Here is a 27,884-nt window from a genome sequence, read left to right on the forward strand (position 1 = left end):
AAGGCACACAAGTGAATCTAGCCTTTCATTTGGAATAAGAAAATCCATATTGGTAAAATAGAACAATTAGTGCAAAGATACAAGTAAACAGCATCTCCATTTTTATTGGCTTCTGAATTCTTGAAGAAACAGAGAGTAAAAGTTTGAAACCAGGGAATATGAATCTCACAATATATGTAGCTCCAAGGTGGAACAATTTCATGTGGACAATAAATCTATGTCAGTAAATTGGAAATGGCAATTTTACTCTGGGTAAGACTTCACCTCTCCCCAGATTTCTGGACATAGGCTTAGGGTAACATCCAAAAGGAGGGCTGTTAAAACAGCAAAAGGGCTGTTTGAGCACCTGATTTGGTAGATCCCATTCTGGTTTTCTGGGGGTACTGCTACTCATCAGGATCCACAAAATTGCCAAATACATCTGTAAACATTTGTAAGAGCTGTCACTTGATAATTTTTCCAATGAATTTTCATTTACCCTGACATCCTTCCAAGACTATTTTCTTTGCTATGCACCGCTCTCTTCTTTGAAAGGTTTCTGTTAATTAGTCAGTAATTTAGGAGATCAGGCACAGGAAGAATTGTGACATTTGCATGGAGTGCCTGGGCATGGTACAAAACTTAAACTACTTTTCCAGAATATTCAGTGAGAAGCTTCAAAAAATATCAAGCATAAGGCTTGATCCCTACTGAGTGCAAAGTGATGCAGTTCCAGCAGGAAATCGTATAATGTACACTAGCTGATTTCAACTTTTTTTTTAGCATTGGGAGCTGGGGAAGAGTACACAAGAGAGCTGAACTCCTCTATATCATTCACTCAGAATAGTTTGAGCAGCCAGAAATAAATGGTTACACCGCTGACATTTCAGTCTGACCCTCAGCCTCTTTGTTAGGCTATCTTTAATACAGAACGTAAAGAAGTATTCTTATCTATTGCAGGTAATTATTCAAGTTTTCATTAACAAGAGCTGGATAAATTTCCTCTGGAGGAGACACTCATCAGCTTGAAAGAAGTTGTTAAAATTATTATATAGCCACCCAGGAAGAACTTTAAATTTCTGGCGTATGATCAGCTGATAATGATATCTTGAGGGACAGGCAAAGACTGAACAACATCTTAGAGCATGAAAAGCATGCCCTTCCAGACCTCTTCTGCAACTTTCCATCCTTCTGCTTTCACTACCCAGGATGCTTTCCTCATCCTTCCTGATCCCAGGTTGTTGCTACCTAATTCCCACTAACATCACAAAAAGCTTGCCTGTCTGGTTGATTCGTTATCTCCTCCTCCTAGAAGTGAGATATCTTCATTGTGGTGTAACCTGTGTTCTAATTCTCTCTTGAGTTCAAAACCCCGTTGTTGTTGCCAGTGAGTTTCATTCAATTTAGCCATATTTATATATAAATTTCACTGAGACTAGATTATGTCATGCCATTGTACTTTTCCCAAAGTACCTTATTTTGGCTACTATCAGATGCAGCACAGATATGGTCTATGACAGTAATTGCCCTATCTATCTATCTATATACTTAAAATGCTCTGGTTAGGTAGACCCTTCTCTTAACTTAAAATGTAAGCAGTTAGTAATTTCAAGTCAAATACAGAGTTGAAATTAATTGGCTTTTATGTTTCTGGCAACCAGTATCTATTGGACTTCCTCCTTTCCAAATCTTCTTCCAGTCTCTCCATCATGTCCTCTCATTTTTTCTGATCATGCTACTCCTGTCCCATGACCTCAGTGTTGCTTGTGTTAGTTCAGAAAAATGCTCTTCTTCTGTTATTACAAAATATACATGAATATGAATATATACATCCAGTGCAGACAACACATGGTTAGGTGGTGCTGAGATGGAAAGAGACAACAACGCCTTAAAATCTTATTCCAGCAAGACTATTACAAAAGGAAAAACAAACAAACAAACAAACAAAAACAAATTGGAGATGCTCTAGTAATTTTAAGGCTTAATCTTCAAGATTCTTAAAATGGAAGGTCTAGTGGGAAAAAAAAAAAAAAGGAAAAAATTGTAGAATTGGAGTAACTAACATATCCTCTCCAAGAGGCTAAAAAGTGAATGGATTTCCAGATAATAGAATCATAGAATAAAATCATTCCAGTTGGAAAAGACCTCTAAGATCATTCCATCCAACCTTTAACCTAGAACTGATGAGTCCACCACTAAACCACCTTACTAAATTCAATATCTACACATTTTTTGAAGACTTCCAGGGATGGTGACTCAACCACTTCCGTGGGCTGTCCCAGGGAGCTTTCCTGCTGCTGCCCCTCTGCTCCAGGTTGCAAAGCAACAGTAAAAGCTCCCTCTGAGAGGGGGATGCTGCTTTTAAGGAACTTCTCCCTGCAGTGGCTGGATTTCAATCCCCATACCTATCCTCAGTGCATTGCTGGAGGTCATGCTCTGCCTCGCAACTCACTGCTTCTGGTAGCAAGTAAACTGGTATAGCTCAGAGCAAGGTCTTCTAATACTTCCTTAGTCTTCTATTCTCTCTCTCTCTCCCTCTCTCTCTCTTTTTTTTTTTTTTTCCTGAAGTGAGCAGTTCTACCGCAATGTTATATTATTCCTGCTGGGAGTTGTATGAATAATTCAATTTTGAGTTTTCTGGAAGTTTTACAAAATCAAAAACAAAACAAAACAACATCAACAACAACAACAACAACAAAAACTTGTTTCCAAACTTGAGTTTTTAAACACATCCAAAATAAATCTAATGACATACCTAAGCTTAAAATATTTCCAGGTAATTTTAACAAGAAAAATGTCAACACAATGCATCAATGCATCTTGTCTTTCAAAAAGACCATTCTGTGCTCCATGAAAAACTGCTTAAAAGTTAGATGACTTTACATTATAGTTTGATACAATGGAATTTATACTAGCTGCTGCTTCTGAAAAACAACAGCAACAACAAGAAACTTTTCACTTTCCCAAATCTGCTCCTGATGTGTTTGCACATGAAAAATGGCTTTTTTTTGTTAGTGATGTAAAGGATCAAGGCCCAGTTTAGGAATTAAAGGCACTCAGTGAGATATAAACATGTAATTAGGTGTATTGTTGATAACCATAAAGTGAATGGGAAATGCAACCAGACTGGGAACATTGCCCAAGTCACAGTGCTGAAAAAATGTGATAGTGATAAATCATGCCTTAGACCAGCTCTGGAAACGTTCTAAGGGTATATCAAAGCAGTCTGAAGAAAATGCAGTAAGAGATGAAGAGATGGGAGATGAAAGTCTTTTCTGTTTTGTTGAAATTTAGCACAAGAAAAGGTCTCAATATTTACTGTTGCATCTTGAAAGCTATCTGGAATTTTCCCCTGCAGCATTGTGCAGTGTTAGCAAGAACACTACTGGTCCCCTGGAGTTAATATGTAAGTTTGTAATACAGGGTCCATGTTTATTTCTAGATATCTTCTGTTGTCTGTCCTGTACTTCATGCCAACATTTCATATTACTGCTGAAAAAGAGATTTGAACTCCAATGCTGATGTTTGTTTAACAATATTAAGTATTATACTGAGCTTCCTGTTGCTCAATTCTTCCATACTGCTTTGAGTGAACTTTCAGCAAAGCTGTCCTAGTATTAAGAAAGGAACATAGCAATTGCATTTTAAGGTGGAAGCATTTGCACATACATTAAGATGAATCCATTTACAACCACATTCAACTGTAAAGTTGCAAACAGTAACTAGTATTACAATCTCAGCTGTGGGGAACCAAGAGCAGTAATTCCAAGCCTAACTGACCTGCAAAAAAAGAAAGCATCATTTAAAAATATTTCCATCACACCACACTGTGTAAAGTGAAAGTCTAGATACAGAGTAGGTAACTTTATTCTCAGACTCCTAGTGGAGAAATATGTTCAAGGATACCTACTTAACAAACTCCTTCCAGTCTGCCTATGGAAAGGCTTCATTTTGTGCTGTCAGCTGTCTTATGATACAACGTAATCACAAAGGATGAAGAAGAGATGCCATGGTAGAGCAACAGTTTGTTTGGACTTTCTGAACCATGAATTTTACAATAACTCCTCCTTTACCAAAAAGAAACACCTATTCATCTTTGTGGTTTGCACTTAAAGGAGACTGCAGGAAAGTGGAAAGCATTCAGAAATGGAAGGGAAAGGTATTTGTATTTCATTGGGATTAATATTCCTACTAAAAATTACATATATGCAGACCAAAATGTACTAAAATTACTGAAGCTTTTTGAGTAACAAATTTGATATATCATCATAAGAAAACTGCCAGAGCACTTCTGGAAAGTAAGTCCTTGTCACAGTGATCTCCCAAACTTCCTAATTCTGTGGCCCTCAACTTATTTAATGCTATTTCTTATTTGTGTTAAAGACCAAAAGTTTTCTTTGTGTTAATGAACTTTGAGATACACATCAGATCTCGAGATGTTTGTGTGCCAGGACCGCACCTACTGCCAGTAATCACAGTTCTGTTTTGGAGGTGGTTTTGTTCTTTGTTTTTGTTTGGCTTTTTACCTATCTAATGAAAACACAAAGGTGGGCAGCCAACTAGCAATTTTTTTTCTTCCTCAAAATGAAGGATAGCTTTTTCCTAAAGTGGATGGAACCTGCAAAAAGAATGCTGCTTCCCTTCCAATCTATCAGCAGGCTGAGGTGACATAATGCTTAAAAAGGTGTTGCCATCTCCTACTTCCAGTGCTGGGCCTACGGACATGTGCTTTACCAGTATTTCTTTGCCATTGGGCAGTAGCTCATTTTTAAAATAATTTTAATTAGCAGTACATTTCTTAATAAGTGTCTGTAGTCTGGGACACATGCTCAGGTACCAGTCTTTTCCTGCTCCGGTGCATTATGTTTGCTATTCTTATCGCTGATGTTTGGCTTCAATGTAAAACAAGTCAAACAACTGAAACAGATATATGGCTTTTATTTGAACAGAGATGGACTCGGAGATATAAAGTGAGCAAGAATGCCCATCCAATGAGCAAACATAAACATTGGAAGGATTTGATTACTGTAGCAGAATAGGCAGAGGCCTTCTAACAGTATTCCACGACAGGGCATGCCTTTTGGGAACATCCTTAGTTCTCATGTTAGGCCAGTCATCCTGAGAGATCGGCCACTCATCTTCAGTTTTCCAGAGCTGTTTTTTTTTTCATCAAAATAGGAGTGTTTAAATCAAGTAGAGTGACCATCCATAGTTTCACTGCACCTTAATAAGTCAAACACCTAATTCCAATAAGCTCAGATTGCAATTTAGTGGCTTAATTTTGTACTTCACTGCTGGAACAGATTCAAGAGCACAGATCTGCATCCTCACCACCAAAACAGTTTTGCAAACTTCATGACAAAATCCAGGACACAGACGGTGTCCAGAATATGCAGTATTTAGTGCTTACTTTAAAGCGAGGGAGAAAGACTTCAGACTGAATAACATGCAGACCTCGTTGTCCTCTCTATGCTCTCTCTCTAACATCAAGCCCACCTAGAAAGCAGAGATTTCTTAAATATGCTGAAAAGTGTACTTAAAAAAAATTGCTTTTCATGTGTTTCAAAATATTTTCTATATATATTGTTACAGATGGTGGATGTATGTTTTCCAGACTGCAAAGCTAAGCATGAATTGAACAACCTGATTGCATAATGTGACATTATACCTTCCAAAGTCCATCTCAAGACAGGCACACACACATTCATGCCCCTTCTTTTTAAGTTACTCCTTTCTTTTTGCTTAGGTAGTTCCTGTTAATATGGCATTTACGCCAATATGGCATTTATGGCCATTATGTTGGAAGAAGGCTCTTTCACGCCATACTAGCCCTAAAGGCCTTGAGAAGGCCTTGCAAGCAGATGTAGGAGAAGCCAGTGCAAATCTGGTTTTGGTCTTGTTGATCAGGTCTCAGTGGTCTCTAATGGCTCCAGCATATGTTTTCAAAAATCCCTCTTCTCAAAAATATGTTTAATAGTATATTGCTTTTATATATGATGTTAGTAGTTATTATTAGCCTGTGATCAGAGCTGATTCTTGTCCTTTCAAGTTCCTGCCTTCAATCTGGTATATAGTTGCTTTAAATGATGCTTTCCCTTAGAAGGAAAAATGCATTTTTCATAGTTTTCGCTTTATGATATAGGACTGCTGCACAAGAAATCTTCTCTGTATCTCATAGTATCTCAGGTTTAGCACTGCTATTCCAAGAACATCATGCAACAGTATTCTCTATGTGTGTGAGATGCTTCATAAAAATGCCTTCTGATCATCTATAGTAGTTTCTGAAGAGTTTCCTTCTGGACTGTTCTAGTGGAGCTTATTATTGCACATATATGAGACTGAAAGATGCTTCAGTTGTGCATTTATTGCTCTGTGGGTGTTAGTAAGATTAATATGAAAGCTCCTGGTTGCCATATATCTAGAAACATTGTCCTAGTCCCCATCTCTGCAACAATGTGCTTTTATTCATTCACATTCCACTTATGGAATTTCAGAATGGGGAAGTTAGTTCCTACTCTTTGCTTCATCTTTTAGATGACCTGTGTCTTTTCTGCACTCCCATCCTCGACTCACCCAGAGGGCTTATACACAGTAGGCTGACATAGAAGAACCATGTGAAATATTTTTAACAAAGACTTTATTATGATTTAGTAATGCCTTTTAGAATGGATATCTTCTTTATTGGTTTTACCCAGTGAGAGGAAACTGCAGGTAAATTAGTAAGTGTATCACATATGGCGCAGCAGTCAGCCAGAAATCTCCTTTTTCTTCAATCTTGCTTATTTCCACTGATCAGAAGAGATTGACTTCAGACATCGCAGTATTTCTTGCTATGCTCCTTTTTCATCTAACGTATTCTGTTTTGACATTAATCTCTAAGGTGTTTGAATCCTGTTAGTGAGTCCTGTTGCCTGTCCTGCTTTTAAGCCACCGTATGTTCGATCCCTAGGGCATTCTACCATCCCTATCAATTTGTCTCATGAAATCCAGAGCACAGTGATGTAGCTGTTTTCCTTATCAAGCAACAGATGCCAGTATCAGCCTTTGGCATTAACAGCATGAGAATGGTTTTGCTTTGTCTTATGGTGTAAGGCAATATGATGTAAGACAAAATGATGTAAGATGTTTGTAGGCATTTCACATTGACTCCTTTATAATGCATTAAATTGCTTCAGTCTACCCAGATGAGTCAGCACTGTGCCATGAAGGCAAACTGCGTTTTGGGGTGCATTAAACACAGCATAGCCAGCTGGTCAAACGAGGTGATTCTCCCAGTATATTTTATGTCGGTGCAGCTTCATCTCAAATATTGTCTGCAAGTCCAGGTTCCACAATATAAAAAAGATGTTAAGATACCTGAATGCATCTAGAGGATGGCAACAAAGCTGACAAAAGGGTTGGAGGGCACGCCTTGTGAGATGAGGCTGAGGACAATTGGTTTGTCTGGTCTGGAGGAGAGAAGGCCGAGAGGTGATCTCATTGCACTCTACGACTTCCTGAGGAGGGGAAGTGGGGAGGGAGGTGCTGACCTCTTCTCCCTGGTAACTGATGGTAGGACATGCGAGAATGGCACAAAGCTGCAACAGAGGAGGTTCTGACTGGACGTTAGGAAAAAATTCGTTACCACGAGGGTCATTAAACACTGGAACAGGTTTCCTAGGGAGGCAGTTTATGCCCCATGCCTATCAGTGTTCAGGTGTTTGGATAATGCCCTCAATAATATGCTTTAAATTTTGATTAGCCCTGAAGTGGTCAGGCAGTTGGACTGGACCTTTGTAGGGCCCTTCCAAAGGAAGTATTCTAACTTCTAAATGTGCAGCCTTCAATGTTTTGTGAGGGCTATCAGCTGTTCTGTGAATTTTATCTTTTAGGTCTTTTTTTCCCTGTTTTCCTCTTTTTTTTTTTTTTTTTTGGTCAATATAAGTAGGTAATCTGCAGAGCAGGTGAAATACTGGCTTGATCATTTTATCAATTTCTAGCTACAGAGTCCCTCAAAAATATCATAGCGATGTTTTTGTATGAGTCAAGTGCATACATGTCTACAAAATAGATACAAAAAATGAATTATCCCAGGTACAGTGTTAGTGGGTTCATGATGCCTTCAGCTAAAAGAGCTTTTTGCTTCAGTACTTTTTAGACCTTTCTTTGATACACTATTTGTAATTTGAATTGTTGCAGTGGTGTGATTGTTGTTTGTTCCATGATATAACTGTCTGTGGTGATCTTTTTTTCTTCCTCTTACATAATTCTCAGGAGGCCTTTGGAATCCAGCACATTCACTTGTGCCCTCAAAACTATTTGGCACTCTAATTTCCATGCTGCTGCCTGAGCTTTTCAGCCTCTGTCATTCTGAGTTTTATGATCCACCTATTTTTGCTCTTTTATATCCCACTGATGTTATGAATCTGCAGAATCTCATATTCTCAGTGTCTGCTTGCATTCTTCTTTACAATGCCATTAAAAAGCAGTTGGCATAACTGATATACGTGGAACTGTATATATTAGATTAGTATGTTTTTTCAGTAGCACACACAGCAACAATTTTGTTGCAACTCTATTTCTGTGCTTCATTTCAATTTTAATACGCTTTTTATGTGTTTTCTTTTTTGATAAACTCTTTTTGGATCTATTCTACTTATGCATAGGTTTAGCTGTGAGCTACTTCATATATTTCTAATGACCTTAACAGATTTGCTCCAAGTTCTCTGAAAACTTTCACTCAAGAGTTTCTGTGGTTCATCCTTTTCACCAATCCATCTTTGTTGTGGCTACTATAAAGTAGCCAATAGCTAATAAAAGCCATTCAACCTCAAGGAGTTGTTGATGGCACTGTGCCTGGAAAAGTCCAGCTGCAGTCAACTGTAGCTCAATTGTCTTTGACAGTATAGAACCATTCAGTGCAGAGAGCCAAAGCTGAAAGCTTTTGTTTGGTGAGAGATTGTTAATATTTCTTCTCTAAGTTTGATGCAGTTCAGGTTTAGCAATGAAAGTGATACTGAAAACTTCTGACAAATGGCAGGAAGTGTTTGTGCTGTTTTTATTCTGAATTAATTTAAGATGTATATCTGTGAACTCCAACTTATAAAAACCATGACTACAAACTTTTTTCTAAGTTTAAGCACGTGTGTGGTAAAATCTGAAGAAAAGCATGCTGAAAATTAACTAGTGATTCTGGGAGCCACTGTTTTTGCTCCCAACTTCAAACTCTTGAAGACTTGAAAAAATTACTTCATGTCTAGTGGGACTGTGGGACTTCTACAAAATTTCTGTGATTTTACATGGACTCCCCAAATTTGCAGCTGACACACCCAAATATTACAGCACCACTGACAGCCTTTGTCCCTTAGCAGTACACTCTTACTTTGTCTTCCTTTTTATTTAATTTCATTGTAAACTCACAATTTTCCTATTTTGGCCTAAAAACTGTGAAGTTGACAAATTTTTTCTCTTTCATGTCTATCTCCATAGAAACAGATTTTGTGTTCCTGCTACAATTGTTCTCTGAACTTGTGCTGTTTTTTTCTGTTAGGATATCTGGAATTTTAGCATTGGTTTGATTCTCGCTAACTTATTATTTTATCTATTTGAGACAACTTATAAATGTTCTCATTCTGCCCTCCATTTCTCAGTAAGCAATTCCTAAATGTAAAGCTTTCACAACACTGGAAACTGGAAAGATGTTTCTTTTAACAGAAGCCTTGGAGCGGGAGTGGCATTTTCCTCCTCAAATACCCCCTTTGGCCTTTGCGATTTCTTTAGCTGAGTCAGGGCCTGAGCTGGTACCTTAACAGGGGAATGTAAGTTCATAGAACCATTTGTAGGTCCTCTTCACTGGAGCTTTGCTGGTTATTGCCCAAGGGAGATAGACAAATGTGTAGGGAAGGATCCTTTCCATCCCATGTACTGAGCAAAGCCCTTTCATAGTTGTAGTTGAAAATATTGCTTCCAGCACTCCTATCAGAATCCAAGTTTTCAGTTTCCTCAAAGCCAATATCTGCATAGAGGTAGGACTCACCCCCTGATATCCCAGCAGGGAACGCTGAAGCTCTGAGAGCAGGAGGGTAAGGATGAACCAGAATACACAGGGTCCACAGCTATGCAGCCTACCAAGCAGGCCTGCTACAGCTAGGACTGAGGCTGTTCTATTTTTTTGAAGCCGTGTGGTTAAGAGATTTTGAAAGCTGACACTTTCATCTACTCACTGACATAAAAAGAGAATCCATTCCTGCATATTACTATATTGTAATGAATTCTGAGGCCCCACTGTCATGAGCTCAACATGAAGTTTTAAGTCCCTGCACGTTAATCTAAAAACACAGTGAAATATTTCAACATTTTTGTCTAAGCCTCAGAAGCAAAGTTCAGTTAGTCAAACCTGAGCATGTGTACTTTTGTGTCTGAAAAAAATCAATTGTTTTTAACAGCTAAAAGCCTTTCAAGCAGCATTCAAACAGACCACATTTATTAGGTGATCTCTGACTTGCAGTTCGAGGTCCACTACTCCCTTAAACGTGAATCAAACCCCAATGATATTACCAGCATGTCATGGTCTCTTAGAAGAGAATTTGATATGCAGCAGCAACAAAAACTTGTATTTCTGCTGATTGGCATTTTCCTTCATATGTTCTCCTTTGCCTGTATTTGTTATGATGTAGTACATAACACTGGAACCTGGGATTGCTAGTGCCAAGGAATTGACTCAAAAATAATATAAATCTGAGGAAAGGTTGCTTTTTTGATTGCTTGTTTTCTTTAGAGTAGTGCTTTCAAACTCTAGCTACAATTTTCAAATCAGACAAGTGATTTGGGGTACCAAATTTGAGAGCTTTCAGGAAGGCCTGATTTTAAAAGAGAAGTTCCTCAGTACTTTCCAAGAGTCAAAGAATTTCATCTGGGACCAAAAAATGTGATCAAGCCTACCAAAGATCTATACAGTTCATCTGGTTCTCTAAATAAGTAACAAAAGGATTGGTCCAGATACTCACTGATATGAAGGAATTAGAAAGAGGCAGCAGATACAGCTGTGGCTTTGCAGAGTCTGAAAAGCTTTTTTTTGTTTTTTCCAAATTTCAATGCTAACCAGAGAATTCATCTCAAGTCATGAAAAGAAATACTAGCAAACTCTTTGCACATGAAGCTTTTAATGTTGTCTTTTGGATCAATTAGACAGTGGCTATACTCGCTAGGCCATTCCTCTACACTGCCCTCCAACCTGAGTCCTTGACATTTGCTTTCTGTTCAGATGGCTTTTATTCTAATACCAACAGTGGCTCAGTTTTGCTAATCAAGCATATTCATGATCTATCTATAGGTCTCCAAAATATTTCATGAAATTAAATTAAAAGAACTAATTTAGAATTGCCCTTAACTGACTTGATCTTTTAAGTGAACTGTAAGTGAACTCCATGACTAAGAGAGCTGCAAACACACAGTGGGTTTCCTTTTACCAAGCTTCAGGTGTCTGGAGGCACCTTAGCTAATCTGACTACAAAGAGACTCGTGACTTCCTTTAAAGTCAGCGTGGATCTCGTTCATATAGCCACGGAGTTAAGAATACATGTCATCTAACCCTAAGAATCCTGCCCTGTGTTCCTTGTGGTAATGGGGTGATTCCCTTTACCCTGCTCAGAAATACTTAGTCATATTGATTTATATGTTGTATCTACCTCCCAAGTCTTAGTAAGTGTTTTCCATGCCAGGGTTGCCTCAGACTGCCAGATTCCTGGCTCCCTGGGCAGGGAATTTGGAAGCTGTGCAAGTTCCATGCTGAACCAAATTTCTCACAGTTGCTATTGGCAGAGTGGAGAGCCTAGCGCTGAGACAGGACCAAGGACTCAGCTCCTCATGTAAGAACAGGAACCCTGAAAATGTTGAGAGCCTGACACAAACACAAGTCTTATACTTTCCAGTGTCCTGCTTCAAGGTCAGGCACTGTAGCCTCATTGCTGTCACCACTGTATGAGTTTTGGGGTTCACAACTTCCTGTCAGGGAGCCTGGATGCTTTGGCGTGGCCATTCAGCCCAGAACACTGATACTCGTGCTTCACTTGACTGGGTGCTCCATAACTAGAAATCCCACAAGCACAGGGCTTGTCTTCCTGCACGTTGTTAAAGCCAGTATGTGTCTATGGAAAACTTAACCTCAGATTTGCTGAAAGTTTATCAGAAATGTGATGCTCCCAGTGAAACATTTTGGATTCAACTAATTGACATATTACGTGAAAACCGTCCAGTAAGTAGACCAGGTCTACTTTATGCAATAACGGCTGCTTGAGGAGAAATATCATCAGCACATCTGTGCTCCTACTGAAGGCAACAGTAAAATTCATAACAGGAGTCTGAGATAGGGCTGTACTGAATCCTTGGGAAATCTCACTTCCGACTGCATTCAGTGGCCCCGGGGCCACTGGTCAAGACAGTGAATGCTTAGAATGTTCAAACCTTTCAAATGATATATATCTTTTAATCTGCTATCCCTGATCTATGTCCAATAAGAATTCAGAACAATTTAATAAGTTACAACACTGCAATCCTAGAACTAGCATTCAGCTATGACCTACACGAACAAATGCCCATTTCTGACTCTAGCTAGTATGCCTGACGTCTTCTCAGAGACCAAGAGTGCGCATTTCTGAAAGACTTAGCCTTTTACAGTGGTTATTATTTCCATCTGACTTCTAGAAATGTGCATATTAGATTGTGTTAGTCGCAGTGACACCTTCATGCATTTACACCCACACCTGCTCCCTGTCTTCCAGGTTGTAAATTCAAATCTGAGTATTGAATTTAACCCGCCAAACGTAAGAAACAATCTTCAATCTAAAAACGTGAAAGGACTGAAAATGTAACCCAAAAGGTGATTAATATAATTCCTGGAGACCCTATTGGAAAATGTACAAAGTTCAATGTGTGTCAAAAAGACCAAGCCTCATGTTCCTTGTGTTGTTTCTTTCTGTCAGCAAATTTGTGTAAAAAGGAACACAGTGTGAGCAGAAAGTGGATGTGCAGGAAGAAGTGGGGCTTCAGTTAAAATCCTGCATATGGAAAGCACGGGATCCATCATTATCAGGGGTGCTTTTGCTTCTAGACAGTGAATTTCGAACCTTCAACTCTATTCCCATTAACCCAAACAAAAGTAAAATTTCTGATCCTGCAGGCCCCATTTTGTCTCACAATGGCAATCCCATGAAACTGAGTGAATCTAGACTAATGTAACCTGAATCGGACCTGCAAAACTGTTTTGGTGGGCATGTGCAGCAGTTAGATGTGAATTAGAAGGTATCTTGTAAACAGAGCCTCCATTAAAAATGTGACTATTTGAACCCAGTATAAAATCAAGAGAACAGAAAGATAACAGCTTATGAACAGGTCTGCCTCTAAAGTTAAGGTATTGTCTCTATGGAAATTCAAGAATGACCTTTCCTTCTTTAAGATCTATGAACTCAGACCCTAAAAAAGATTTGTAGTTGCCATGGTTTTAGCACAACAAATGTGGAAGCCAATGGCTAGTAATGTTCACTCTTTTACTGATAAGATGTATTTTTATCAGTCTTCATGGCATTTATTCATGAGACTTTGAACTGAATTTGCTGTTCTTTGGAAAAAACACAAAGTTATTGTACTGTGTGATAACAAACAAAAATTCCACTGACATGGACTTAGGTCATTTTATCTTGCCACCCACAAAAAGAAAACTTCATAATCAAGGTGGTCAGAAACTCAACATAGAACAACATAACAGTCGAACTAAAAATTGTTTATTGGAGAAGCTGAAATTTAGAATAGGCTTCCAAAGGAATTTCTATGTCATTTATTATTTTTTTCAAAGAAAAATAAACTAATTTTATTTGATTCCTATTTATCAAATAGGCAATCTATCTGCTTGCACTTCTGAAAGGAAAAACAAGTACTCACACCTTTTAGTACATAACTGCATTTTAAGTTAGACAAGGACAGATTTAAATGAGACAAATCGGAAGATATTGTCTATTGGGCACCGATATTGCCTAAGTAGCTATCTGAGAACTCAGTAAGGTTATCAGGTCCTCACTGTAGGATTTTGAAATATGCTCAGTATTAGCCTAATTCTGGTTATGCCAAAGTCAGTTCTAAAACTTGTCTGGCTTCACTGGAAACCAAGTTAGATAAAACTGCATGCTTTTGAAAAGTGCTCTGCTTATTTGGCCCAGACAAGAGAAATGGATCGCTGATAAAAAGATGAAAAACTGGTGAATAATCAAACAATAATTTGTTTTATTTTATGCTATTTTTTTGAGAAAACTAATAGCCAAAGTCAGAGATTCATTCATGTCAGGTCAAAATTAGAATCTTTATCCTGCCAAGAGGTCTGTGTAGTCAAGACTTTGTATTGGCAGGTCTTCTAAGATAGGAATTACAAACATGCTTAATTGTATGCTCAGTGTATAGCCACACTGAAGTTAACAACGTATGCAAAGTCAAACTCCAGCAGAGACACTGGTTAGCATGGAGGATCTCAGAAACTGTTTATTTTACTGCAAGTGGGAAGCTGTTCTTCATGCCAAAAGCTTTTTATTATGCCTTGGTTTTGGAAGCTAGGGGGTTTAATTTATGAAGGTGACGAGAGCCTTGGATAATAAAATACCTTGGATAAAAAAATACGTTGGATTTTTCTGTATGGATGTTAGACATTCTCTGTAAGATTCTGAGGCAGTTATTCCACACCAAATTACACAAATATTTTCAGTCTGGTTACCGGAGGAGCAGGAAATGTTTGTGTCACGCAGAAAAAACTTACTATGGGTTTAATTACATCCTGCATGCGAGGCCAAGCAATCCATTTGAAACTGCAGCAGAAGACTAGTGCAGATGGAACTGCAGTAGTGGATGAAAAGACTGTTGCAATGAGCTGTGGGAAAAGTACAGGCAGGGAGAGTCACTGGGAAAAATGGGAAGGTACAAATATGGAGAGTGAAAAGCGGGTCTGCCTCAGATTATATCGAGTTTATTCTAAAACTGATGTTCATGCCTAATTCTTTCATAAAAGAGCTTTGGCAGAGAAAGCTACTATGTGTGCTGAACTAAATAGCTATCAGCATTTGCTAGGAGCTAGTTTTAACTCACATGCAGCCTCTACAAAGTCGTCAGTCAGTCGGGTGAAGTATGCCACCTGCTGTTAACAAAACTCTGCACGGAGAAGCTGTGCACCTCAACACAGAAAAATGTAATGTTCCTGTGGGCCAAGAAAGCAACCTTTCAAGTAATCAAAGACAGCGTTGCTACAGATATTTCCATTTAGTGACTGAGTATCACAGGATAAAAAGCTTGTGAGGTGTTTCTCCATCCTTTGTTGCACTGGTGAAGAATGCTAAAAGATATTTAGTGCCTCAGCAACATTTGAAAACAATAGGATATCAATTATTTGTGCTTGTTTGACAGGTACTGCAGCATTCAGGCCATACAATTACATCTGGATACAACTTTGCCTGCATTAATTGTACTTCTCTCCCCTCTTTTATTCAGGATGCTTAGAGTAAAAAACACTGAATCTATAATTGCACGTTACAGGTGGCTAGAAATGATTAGACTCACACTGCCCACTGCAAGCTACCTACTATAGCAAATGGCCACGTGTAGAGAAGCATAGGAACAAAACCAGAGAGAAAAAAACATTGTCAATGGATAGGTCGCAGAGCTAGAATCTGGGTCCTCTTCTTGGCTCTGTCATTAACCTGCTGTGTGACCTTTTCTACTTCACTAGGTCTCTTTGCATCTGCTTCCTGTCTTACCTTTTGTAACATTTATCGGCCTGTAGCACAAGCATTTGAGGTTGGGACTACCTATCAGGAAGGATCTGTATAGTACCAATAGAGAAATCAATTCCTTATACAACTAGTAAGGACAGTGTTCTTCTCAGGAGGCAAAGTCTCTTTATATTTCTTCATGTAAGAATGTTGCAGAAATGTTTGCTATTTTAAATGGCAGAGCCAATCATTCATAAATTACATGGCTTTTAGCTATCTATTTCCGTGAATATGCATGACCCACACAACACACAGAAATATACAGGTAGTTAATGGTTCTATCCTCAGAGAACCTGTTAAAAATGTGGCCACCAAGGAATTAAGGGATATGTTAAATGAAAGAAGTGAATGATGTGTAGAGAAACTATGACTCATATCCATAAATCTCTTGCATTCACGCTGGAGGAAAAAATCTTTAACTTCCCCTTGTTTGGAACTGGCATTGAGGAATATAGACAGCACCAGATATTTGTCAATCAATGAGCAGAAACCACAGTGTAGGGAAGCGTCTGATTTTTCCTTTAGCTCCAAGTGGTTCCAGTTTCTTTTACAGCTAAATTGTCTGAAGTTGAATTTTATTAAAACACTGTAAGGAATGATCACGTGTTGGTTAGAAAAGGAAGAATAATTTCAATTTTAACTACATAAATAAGGTCTCACAGGAAAGTTTACTTTCCCAGATGAGCACGCACCCTCAGTTTTGGACAGTTAGCCAAGCACTGTCTGCCATTTGTGCATGTATGAGCGCTGTACAAACTGCAGTGTGTCCCAGGGAAAGAAGGACATCTTGTATATTTTGAATCCTAGAAAGTTCCAGACGAAATATATTTGTGGTCAAGATCCAGATGGGAATTTGACACTTGGTTCTAACTTAGGCTAAAACTTAAATGAAAGCTATGTGAAAGGAATATTTGTAATTATTATTAATAACTCATACACAGTTCAGAGGTACATGCATCCACATTTATACTTACCAAAAAAAATCAATCCATAGATCTGATGAGACAGTCAAATTAATTGCATATTCCTTTAAATGTATCCTTTCAGAAATGATTTTTGGAACGTTAGGTTCCTGGATTGTTTCCAATCACACAGTGTGATTGTAATTGCACGCAGAAACCCTCATCGTCCTGAAAAAAATCCTCTTCTTTTTTGTCCATGCTGAGATTCTCTGTCTGTACCAATTCAGGCAGATGTGATTTCATTCAAAAAGAAAATCACAAACTGAACAGCCTCAATTACTTTTCAGGATGTCCAGAGCTAATATATATATTACACTGCCACCTTCTGTAAAGACACTGATCCTGTCTCCAGATAGTAAACTCTTATTAAATTCTCATTTATGTTAGTGAGTGTTCATAGAGGAAAAAGAAACAAAAAAAGAAAGAAAACACTGTTAAAGAAAGAAAACACTTGAGCTGCTTGTTATCATCCAGTCAGGTAAACCGGAACAGAGAAACAGGAAAGGACACTGCATGTGAGAAATTTGAAGGGGCTGGTAATCTGGGGGCTGGTGAATGAGTATTTGAAGAATGATTCTGAGGACGGATAGGAAAGATGGAACTGAATGTCCAAAGCAGACTCAACAGGGAAGGATGTGCTGTGCCTGGAGTAAGGTTCTGAGTCAAGAGAAGACCATCTGACAGGCTCAAAAGAATGGGAGTTGGACAATGAGATAAAGATGGGGAAAAAGGAACCTAGACAGGAAGAAAGTAAAGGAGACAGGGCAAATGCGTGGCTGAAAATTGGGAAGGGAATCTGTGCTTCCAAGGACACATCTACCTTGGTGACCTGGAATACCACTTGGTAGGTACCTTTGAGACCATCTGTCCCTCCCCACTGCATTGCTAGCATGCTGCCTTTGGATGTACCTGTCCACTGTGGACACCAGCTAGACTGCTTGTTCAAGCATCAGAGAAGCCTCTGAAGCAAATTAATCTCATGATTTCTCACAAAACACTTGTCAGACACTAATCAAATGTCTTCTGAAAGTGTTTTGAATAAAAATATGTGAGTAATGAATAATCCAATTTAAATTTGAAAATCTTTTTTTTTTTCTTTTAGGTTAATAGACAACTTGCTCAGGGTTATTAAAATTTCTCTTCCATGATAAACTCAAAGTGAAAACACATTATCTCATTTTCAGTACTAACAAAAAGTTACTTTTTTCCAAAATTTTTCAATTTCTTCTCCTTTCAGCTGACACTGAATTTGACACAAATCTGTGCACAATTTGCCAGTCTAATTTGCATGCAATTTGCTATTTGAAAAATGTTGGTTTCTTGCTTTGAATCACTAATTGTGACCTAATAGTTTTATGGATGTCTGGATTGAAATTCAAAATTCTGATCTAGAGACAAATTAAGTCCTCAGAACTGCAACCGAGGTTAACAGGAGGTGGGCTTTGCAAAAAAACAGTGTTAAAAATGCAACACTGTGAGAAAATCAGGTCATTTTGAAAAAAATGAGTGGAAGATCTGATCTGAATCCTGACATGTCTTGGATTTTAAGTATAAAATGTAGAGATAACCATCCCTTCAGCTGTAAGAGATGGGTCTGGAATAAAAAATCCAACTTAAGACAAAACTGAGGGCTGAGTGCAAATTACTCATTGAAACACTTGGCTACTAAAATGATAATATTAGATTGTAATTATAAACAACAACAACAAAACCAACCAAACAAGCAACAAACAAACAAACAAAATAGAAAAACTAATAACATGTAGTAAATAATTCCAGGAATCATATACTGGAGATAGAGGAAAAATCAAAATACTGAACAGATATTTGTTGAGAATGCAGACTATTCCTTACACCAGGTGAAACAGCAATGAGTAGAAAAGCAAAAGACTATGACTGCAGAGGCCATTTATTTTACCCTTTCCAGACTGCTGATTGTAAACTTAATCTTAACACAATGCAGTATGCCTCTTTCCTATGTATCTGAAGCATATGTACATTAAATACACTTTTCAGAGATGCTGAACATCCAGTTTTGTGGCCAAGAGGAGTTACATATTCTAATGCAGAGAGCGATCTCCACCCGTCCTTCTATGAATTGGCATATAATCGCGTAAAGTTCAAAAAAGCTTTCCTACCTCTCATTTATCTTCTCTCTCTTTGGAGGTTGCTATTTTGAGATATTTATGTTTAGCGTATGTGAAATACTCATCCAGACTTACTTACATTCTCACATTTGTGAATGAAAACTTTTCATTTTCTTAACAGTCCAAAGCCTTTCATTTTCCCTGATCCAAACATTCAAAACAAGCTTTTAGAAACCCATTTACTTGCAGCTGAGAGAAAGATCCTTCTTGAGGTGTGGCACAAAAATAACAGGTACCACTCTCCAGTCATGATATAAGAGATTTCAGTGAAAGACTGTACTAGTATGGCAAGCTTCTAGAAAGAAACCAGAAGCTTTTGTTTTAGGAAGATTACTCTATGCTGATGGTTATGCTTATAGTTGCAAGCACAGAAATTCCCTTCTTATGCAAAATTGAGATGACCCTACCTGTACTAAGGTATTAAGATTCATGCTTGAGAAGACTAAACCATAACAGTCAGATGCTAATTTGGGGTACAAGATCTACATACGGTGTATGCTCCTGTACAGGAGGGGAGAAAAGTCAGGGCTTCAGCTATGAAGTTACGGTCTACATCTGAATTTGATTTGTTAAAGTGTTTTTCTTCCAGCCAGAAGGTGAGATTTTCTTTTTTTTTTCTTTAAAAGCTCCACTTTAGGCTCAGCCTTTTTTCTTATGATCAGAATTCTCTAAACGCATTGATATCACAACATTGTCAAAAAAAAACACATCTAATGTCTGATTTAACAATCTTCAGAAATTGCCATAATGAGGTGTATAGCAAAAAGACCAGCTCTCACTGTAGCTTCAAGTATTAAGAAAGAGAAAACTAGACTTGTTGATTAATTAGGATGTGTGATTTATTAGCTGTTCTTGTGAGAAAGTGTTTGTGTAATTCTTTTGGAAGTACTTTTATCGGAAAATATTTTCATTGCTTTTACACAAGTTGTTTTAAATTAAAGATATTTTAAATAAAGAATGTGAAAAATTCTTGAAGACACTAGGTAATGCTGATAAAGTACATTTGAAAAATTATGAAGAGCTTTTTCCAGTTCGTAACAGTCAGTAGCCAACAAAGCAGTGTGCAAGATGTGGAATCAGAGTACACAGAGCTTATACAGAAGTTATTTGCTGAATGCAAATAGGGTGGAGAAGACATTTTAAATCTGACTGATGTTCAATAGAATGTAAGAGCTTTGCAGAACATGGGGAGACTGTAGCAACATTTGAATTTGTGTTCAAAAAGACTTCTGGAATACGAAGTTAAATATTAAAAAGTAGTAACTCATGCATAGTTAAAAACCACACACCAGAGAAAATAAATTTTAGTCTCAGCTTGTGTATCTAAGCTAACAAATGAAAATAAACAATCCAGATGTACTTTCAACACACTTATAAGCCTTCTCATGACACTTATAGCTAAATGTGTATTATGACTTGTTGCAGCCCTCTTTTCAAGTACTTTCGAGTCTTTCTAGTGATACATTCTTGGTTAGTAATATAACTGAATTCATATACATGAATGAGAAAATAAGATAACTACAGGTGACAGATGAAAATTTACTTCATCAGCAATTTTCCTCCTGTGTATGTGAAATCCGCATTGAAAAGAACACTAATTCAGGAACACCAAGCTATTCAAGACAGCACCTAACCTTGTAACTAGTTTGCATTAAAAGCAATAGCATTTTAAATGTGTTTCATATACACAAGAAAAAAAAAATCCCTGATTAATCTGCTGGAAATAAATATAAAACAAACAAACACCAAAGCACTCTGTATTACATGCTGAATAAAAAAAAAATTTAAATAAAGGATATGTATGTTTAAGAATGAAATGCTTTAAGTATTTTTCCTTTCTAACCTGGGTTTAGTGGGTAATATTGATGGTTGAGGAATGGTTGGACCAGATGATCTTGGAGGTCTTTTCCAAGCATAATGATTTTCTTAATTTGTCCTTCAATTCTGACTAGTTTTAGATGAACGTGGATTGCCAGCTTCTAGCTCCATCTACTGTGGCAAACTAAAATGACAGAAAGCTTGATCTTTCCTCTCTTCTTTAAAAGACAGCAATCTATGGCTTTTGAAAGCAAATGAACTAACCTAAAGGCAAAATGGCAGATAACATAAGCCAATAAGTAGAATAGTGCAAAATAAACAAGGTAAGGAAAGTTTTGTTTTGAAAAAAAAAAAAGGCTCTGCAGGATCCTGGGTAGCTGGACAATTCTGGACAACTGGGGGCTATTAGACAGTTTTTCTAAATGTCATTAGAACTCTGGGAAACAAAATTTTCTTCCATTTTACACACCTTTTTGAGATATCACAGAGACTTACACTGCCTTCACTGAAACCAAGATCTTACTAAGGTTTTCACAGAAAGACAGAGACAGAGATTGTCACTTCCTTTCTTGTCCAGAGATAAACGAGCCTGGTATTTTCTAAATATTTTCTATGAAGATAGAAGAGCAACAGCCTGAACCTTGTTATTCTGCATCCCAGCAGAAGGCTGTTTCCATTAAGATCTCCTGAGCTGCACCAAGAGCAGCAATTTCAAGGACAAATTTCAGAACTGATCAATTGTTTACTTAAAAAATGGTTACTATAGAAATTATCATTAAAGACCGGCAAGGCTCAAAGCAAAACATAAAATGTAAGAAATGTTATACCTCCTAGTCAATTCTTGTGTAGTCTATATGCTGTGCTAGCTTCAATGTTTCTAATAATAAAAGCAAAATGAAACAAAACACATGACTTAGACAGGTAAACTTTGATGTTCAATACAGGTAGTTTTGGCATGAGAGTTCTCGCTCACAGTTTGGGATTTCCGTAACACAAAACTTCAGAGGACCCGTGGTGAATATATCTGTAGCACTGAATGCCAATGATCTACTCCTGCACTTCTACTAAGTGTTCTTCTCTCTGTTCAGTTACTTCTTCTGCTGAAGCCTACAGGGCATTATCTGGCAGGTTTTGGTGACCCTGTATGAAAAAGCTTCTCTCCCTTACCCCAACAACTAAACTACACATTAGCACAAGCTGGGTTCCCAGTAGAGTTCAATCACTAGAAAAAACAAGGACTAATTCAGAATTAAAACCAAAGGAATGGAGCTGTAGATGACTTATGATACAGAAAAGGTGTTTTGGTGAGTAACAAAGAGTAGCACGGGCATTAGTGTTATATTTGCACGGTTGGTAGATCTCACTCTCTGTAGCTTCAGTCCAAGACTTTCTCCAAGTCAAATATCTGGGGAATTTCGTACCACTCTATATCATACATTTAATACAGAAAACTATATTAGAGGTTAACCTTCCTAAACACTTCCTCTAAAAATTCCCAGTGTTTCTCCCCATTGATCATATAGAGACTAGGCTTATAGGTTAGGTGTCAATAACCTCACCTTTTATTTTTATCTTTTAAAGCACTTGAAAAGAACCCAAAGAGATTCAGAAGCTCATCAGATACTATTTGCCTCAGTTCACCATGGTATTTTTTCATCTTATACTCACAAAGTGTATACTCACATTTTGAAAACGTGAAGCAAATTATAAACCTGAAAACTACTTTCAAAAATGATTTATCCTTGTAAAAAAGAAGTAAGTTTCACAAACTATTAATAAATTTTCTGGGTCCCAAGTGCTTAAGCCATTTCTTAAATAAGATATAGACTTGCAAAGTACTAAATATATTACAAAATAAGTGTTCTTCTCCCTTAATGCTTCAGACCAATTTCTATCTCATCAACCCTTCAGAATTTCAAGTTTAAAATTATGTTTTAAATTAAATTTAAGTTTAAACGTTATATGCTGGGTAGTACTGGGAGGATTCAGTAAGGTATGAAATGGTGATGGGTTTGTCAAGCTGAGTGTTAAAATCTACAAAGTTCAAACATTACATAAAAGACTCACTGAAGGTTTTGCTTTGTGCGTGTGATTTTACTTTCTCAATCTTCCCCAGGAGACAGCAGTCAAGCACAATGTTTTTTCAAGTTTTAAGGGCAGTAATCAGAATGTGTAAAATGAGTATCTGAGATGGAATACAAATAATTTTCAAGACAATGAAGGAGGATATAAGTGTATTTCAAATTGAAACTGGTGTGGATAACCACTGTAAATGGCAAAAAATCACCTGGTTTACCATGCCAAGTAGAGGCAGAAGTCACTCTTGAAAGGGCCTTCAATATTGGGTGCATTTGAGTATTAGTATTAATGTAAATGCTTTACCTTCTCCATATGTAGAGGTGCTGTCCCTTGATGCACAGTGCTGCTGTAACTATAAGCAGTTCTTCCAGGCTGACATCGATCTTGTTCGGTTCTGAATCTGTGTGGACTTTCTTTACTTTCTTCACTCACAAAGCCACTCCAATCGAGATGCTGAAAGGAAACCTTCTGTAACAGAGAAATGCAGATATTAAAAAAATGTGATTTAAAGTAATTGCCTTGGCTACATAAAAACAATGTTTAAACTTTCTTTTGCATAATTTACTGTTATTAAAAATGAGTTTTAGACAATCTGAAAACATAGCACAGAAAAAGTATTTAATGAATGTAGAGACATTTCTTTTCCTTCTTCCTCCCTTTGACCTTATCATCGGTAATTGCATAATTGCTGAACAACCTCAATTTTATTATTTCTTTAAAATAATTAACTACAGTCTAATTTTAGTTAATCTCGTCTCTCATTTCAGATACGTCTTTTTTATTATGAAACAATGCTATACACCAAGGAGGTTCAGCGAGCCAATCCTTGTGGAACACGTGTTGAAGGAATACAACAATTATGGGTTCACAATTCCCAGAACAACATGAATAAAAATACTGCAGCACGTACAGAAGCTGCAACAGCTGCATCCTGTCAAAACTGTGAGCATCAAAGACATCCAATTAAATCTCTGATTCTATAACCAGTGAGAATGGCATGATTTGGGTTTTGCTTTACTTTCTTACCTCATTTGGATAACCATCTAATCTGGAAATGTGTAACTTCTGTGCTCCTCCTACGTTCCTCCTACTCTCACAAATACTAAAACTAGATGCATTCATTCTTGAGATGAAGAGATAAAAATGGGGGTGTGGCTTTAGCCAAGAGCATTCAGATTTTTTAAGAGGTTGTTGCTCTTTAGCACTTACAGGAATTCAAGCAAAGCAGCTGTATTCACAAAAAAAAAAAAAAAAAAAAAAAAAAAAGAGAAAAATTGCTATTGAAACTGGCTATAGGGAGACAATGGGAAAAGGCAGCTTTGGGGCAGCTGGATTAGTCCTGAGTTGGGGTTAAACATTCAAAAAATGTTCACAAAAATGGAGGAAAAAATAAATTTACCACCCTGCCAAAATGGAAATCATTTTAGCAACTCAGAAGTATCATTTCAGTGCATTACCAACAAAAGTTTTCAAAGCTGAAAGTAATATTCATCATTTAATCTGTGCACTTCAAGAATGAGATGCTTTCCTTCACCCATTTTTCCCTCCAGCCCTCAACAGATCATTTCACACGTTCTGATTGCCATTTGGGAAATTCTAGGCTGAAAAAATACCTAAGAAGTAAGAGCTGAGTATGGACAGAGTATGTTTTGGGTTGCGGGATGGCATGGCACAGAGCACATGTGGGTTGAATTAGATGCCACGTGTATGAATCAGGAAGGAGAGGGTGCATATTTAAAATCAGAGCAGAAGGGCAGAGGCAAAAGTTGGGCTGATGGGTCTGAAAGTATGCATATTATGTGCCTGTGTGTGTGTTGTCAGGGTTACCAAGACACAAACCAATAATATCTTTTTTCTTTCCAGTTCCTGTATCAGCGTAATTGCAACTCAGTATCCCCGCTTCCTGATTGCAATGGTAACACTTTTTCCAGTAGTTATAAACGAAACTGAAAGCAGAATCCATGCCGATACTTACACCACAGCGTAGGTTTAAACACGTGAGTTGTCTCACAGAACTTTTTAAAGAATCTTTCCCCCCACAAGACAGTCCCCGAAAGCATTCACTAAATTCAAACCTCACGTTTATCTACTATTCATATTTAGCATTCGGTGCAGTGACCAATAACTAGAAGGGAATTGCATAAATACTCAAGTAGAAGTCACAGATGAAAAAAGTAACAAAGGATTGGTGTTTTTCTCAAGATTTTCTGCAGCCTTATGCTAGCAACAAAAAGAAATATCTAAAGTTAATCAATCTCAGGCTCACAAAAGGAAATGTATTTGTTAGGTGTTACTTGCCTGATTAGATCCCATTACTGACTTCCTATCATTACGCAATCCACTACCTCAAAGCTCTGTGAATAGCAAATACAGCTTTGGGTTATGCGTTCACATTGATAGTAGGATACAAAAAGAAATTATCTTAATTATTTAGTCTTTCATCATAAACATGTTTTTCTCAGGGGTTTTAGAATATAAAGCGCTGTTATGCAACTGGAGGAAGTTTCATTCCTTCCCCAAACATTCTCTTGTTTAAACCATCACAATTCGTACCTGACTTCCACAAGCAGCTTTTCCCCTTGACAAAAAAACATGTTACAAGCATGACAAATCTAACACCAACCTTCTCCGAAGGCCACAAGTGCTTTTACTGCTGCTGCACTCACAAAAAGTTCAAACTAGTAGGGGCGGTGGGGAGAGCAGGTATAAACTCTGTTATAAAACTGGCGGAAAATGACTCGTTGTGCACTGCAAGATTAGAACGAGCAACTCTTTGATCAGAACAGAGGTCACCACCATAAAATAAACTGAACAAATAGCCTCAGATAGGCCATACTGTTTCTGCCTGGAATGGCGGTGCTTTGTAATTACTCAACCTGATCCAGGACTTGATAATGCAACAGAGACTGATAAAATTATATGGTTGCTTTTATTAGCAAGAAACTCGGATTTGTTGGCTGAAAAGACCCTTTCCAAGACGACCAACTTAATGGATACGTGAATTAATATGTAAATGTTGAAGCTCATTATGAAAAAGCAGGTTTGGAACAAAGTCGAACAGAGCATTACTGCAACACCAATCCCTCATTGTTAATTTCTGACCTTATGCTGCACTGAAGGGACACAGGGAGGCAACTCATTGCTAACAGCTCAAAGGGTAAAATCCAGCCCTGCAACTGCCCTTCCTGAATCCAAATGGGTGAATTTGGTGCATTTGGACAATCTCTCCTCTGCCAAGCTGCTGAGGCAGTCAAAGAGATTTAAGATGTGTTTTGTCTTAAATTTTCTGTTAAAGAAGTCAGTCACTTCTTGGATCAAACTATAGAGACCAGGTCACTTTTCCAGGCTTCTCACTTGAAAAAAAAAAAAAGCGATGCTTTTTTCACATGTAAACCATTAACCTCAGGTGGAAGGGCTGAATTTACCTGTATTCTCTTCAATTTTTTTTTGTTTGTTGTGATAACAACAAAACTTAATGCTTGACTTGTGCTTGTATTTCACTATGCAGCAGTAAAAATCCATGCATTTGACACAAGAAGACAAAACCATTATTCTGATAGATCTGTATCTTGGGCTGTTTTGGTTTTGTGATTTTTGTGTAGTCATACCAGGAAGTAGTAGAGAGGTGGCTAGAACATCCAGTTTATTCCTCCAGGATCACATCAAACTGTCATCTGCCGAGGTATGTATAAATGTACTTTCACTTTAGGTCTTCTACCTGAGGATGAGGTTAAGAGCTACGGTCAGAGCCAGGTGACTCACAAATTATGCTGTAACTTAATAGTGGTGCTGTTACCACTGCTGCAGTCCTTTTCTTAAGAGAATAGGTTTTGGTGGGCTGTGACCTAGAGGGAAACTCTGCGGACTTGCTTTCATGATAAAAATTAGTTCTTTGAGAAGCTTTTTTAAAAGCAAATGTTCATTTTAGAGGTGCTGCAGACACAGACGGTTCTTTTTAATATTATCCAAATGAGACGACAATTAAGAAATCAAGTGTAACTTCTTTGCATTCCTGTAAAATGTGAGTGGAATAGACCCTATTAGCTTGAAACATTAAATCCAAAACATCTCTAGCATACCTGTGCATCACGGCCGTTATCAATCTGTACACTCAGGTGTTTCTGAGGTGAAAAAAAAAATTTCCTTGGTGATTTCCATCATCTTGAATAAAAAAGTTGCTGTTCTTTTAGTGAGCTTGCATCAATGGCCTGTATTTCAGTGCCAGAAGACTTTTGTTAACAAAAGAATGAACCTGCACTGCACTCAGTGGAAGTGATATTTTTCCACAGAAAACCAAACCAAACCAAACAAAAACATTTGAGTATGGATGTCCCAAGTCCAAGTCCGGGGCGGTGGGGCCTTTGGGAGGAAACAGGATACCGTGACAAGAGTTAAAAGGACAGGATTGCAGTGTGTGGTGACAGAATTAAAGGACAGAACTGAAGTATGCGGTGCTATTTGTTGGCAACGACGCCCTACCAACGTTTTTTACCACAGAACTGATGGGATTGCCTCAGAAAAATCAGCTAACAGACGCTATTTTACAGAGCACGGGTCGTAGTTTGACGTAGTTTTGACTTAGTTAAAAAAGACGTGTAGTTTGACACAGTGTTGTGTGTTTGGGGGAACGGGCACAGGGACAGGGATGAGCGAAAGGGTGGTGGTTGTGGCTCACGCCCGCTCTGACAGACCTCGGGAGGGGCGGAGCTAGGGGGGGCTGAGGAGGAACGGCCGCAACGGCGCTGCCGCGACGGGTGATGACGTGCCGTGCTCTTCCGGCGCCGGGGCGGTGACCGAGGCACGCACGAGAGGGGGGCCCCGCCGGGAGGGAGCTGAGGAGGAGGAAGAGGAGGAAGAGGAAGGCGCTGAGGGGCGGGCGGGGGGGAGGAAGGAGCGGGAGCGAGGAACGGGAGCGCGCACGCGGCGGCCGTTGCAGCGCGCGCGGCGGCCGTTGCCGCTCTGCCGGCGCTCCCGCGGCGGGGCACAAGTATCGCGAGAGGTGCCGCGGCGCCGGCGCTAGAGGTGACCGAGGAGCGGCGGCGGCGGCAGCCCCGGGTGCTGCCCCCCCCCGCCCCGCTTCTTCTTCCTCCTCCTCTTCCTCGTCCCTCAGCGGGGCG

At 38.4% G+C, this 27,884-nt stretch overlaps 1 protein-coding gene across 1 annotated transcript in view; it reads right to left on the reverse strand.

Moving 5' to 3' along the window:
- ALB (albumin) overlaps nucleotides 1-23,898 on the reverse strand; it is a 36,021-nt gene extending 12,123 nt beyond the window's left edge. The window contains exons 1-2 of the mRNA XM_035550274.2: nucleotides 23,794-23,898; nucleotides 23,071-23,235 (exon numbers count right to left, since the gene is read on the reverse strand). The gene's annotated coding sequence lies outside the window, so the exon portion shown is untranslated. The remainder of the gene's footprint in view (nucleotides 1-23,070; nucleotides 23,236-23,793) is intronic.
- Nucleotides 23,899-27,884: the final 3,986 nt, after the last annotated feature.

This window comes from Cygnus atratus, chromosome 4 (genome assembly GCF_013377495.2).
Source record: "Cygnus atratus isolate AKBS03 ecotype Queensland, Australia chromosome 4, CAtr_DNAZoo_HiC_assembly, whole genome shotgun sequence".
Classification (NCBI taxonomy): Eukaryota; Metazoa; Chordata; class Aves; order Anseriformes; family Anatidae; genus Cygnus; species Cygnus atratus.